Here is a 773-nt window from a genome sequence, read left to right as displayed (position 1 = left end):
AAAAAAAAAAAAAAAAAAAGAAAAAGTGCACCCATAGCTCACTGATCTTTGAGGAGCTGTTATCCCCATGAACTAAAGCTTAGTAAAAAAAAAAAAAAAAAAAAAATTACTTCAACCTGCCTAAAGGTCAAAATTATGCCACTTCTCAGCTTCCAGGTTAAATTCTACCTTCCCATAAGTATCGGGCAACTGTCCACCACCGTAGCAAATTCTTATGAGTAGACAGGCGTGGCGGCTCCTGCCTGGAATTCCAGCACTTGAGACAGGAATGAAAAGATTATGAGTTCAGAACCAGCCTGGGCCTCATAGCAAGACCCTGTCTCAAAGCTGTCTCCCTCCTCATCCTCCCTTCCTGCTGTTTTGACTTGCTTCGGATTTGAAGGTACTGAGAGAGTCAGAACTGAATTGATGGGACTATCCCAGTGGGAAGAGATGTCCTGACAGATGCATCCACAGGACCATGCTAGTGCCTATACATGTTCAAAATGAACCGTCAGTCAGTATCCCCAGCTAGCTACACCCTGAAGGTGGCTGAAAGGTTTGAGTCTCTGATTATCGCAAATGAATGCAGTGGTCAGTAGTAGACTGAGGGTTCTTATATATTGGGATAGAGATACTTTGTTATTCTCTGGAGCAAAGTAAAGAGAAAACATTTTTTTTAAGGCAATACTATAATTAAAGCCATTTAATACAAAGTTCAAACAAAGATCATCAAAGGGACTGCACTAGAATGGAAAGCGACTATGGTATCAGGAATTATTTTCCTATGGAGG

Source organism: Mus pahari, chromosome 12 (genome assembly GCF_900095145.1).
Source record: "Mus pahari chromosome 12, PAHARI_EIJ_v1.1, whole genome shotgun sequence".
In the NCBI taxonomy this organism is placed as follows: Eukaryota; Metazoa; Chordata; class Mammalia; order Rodentia; family Muridae; genus Mus; species Mus pahari.
The sequence above is the reverse complement of the archived record's forward strand: the minus strand, read 5'-3'. Positions refer to the sequence as shown.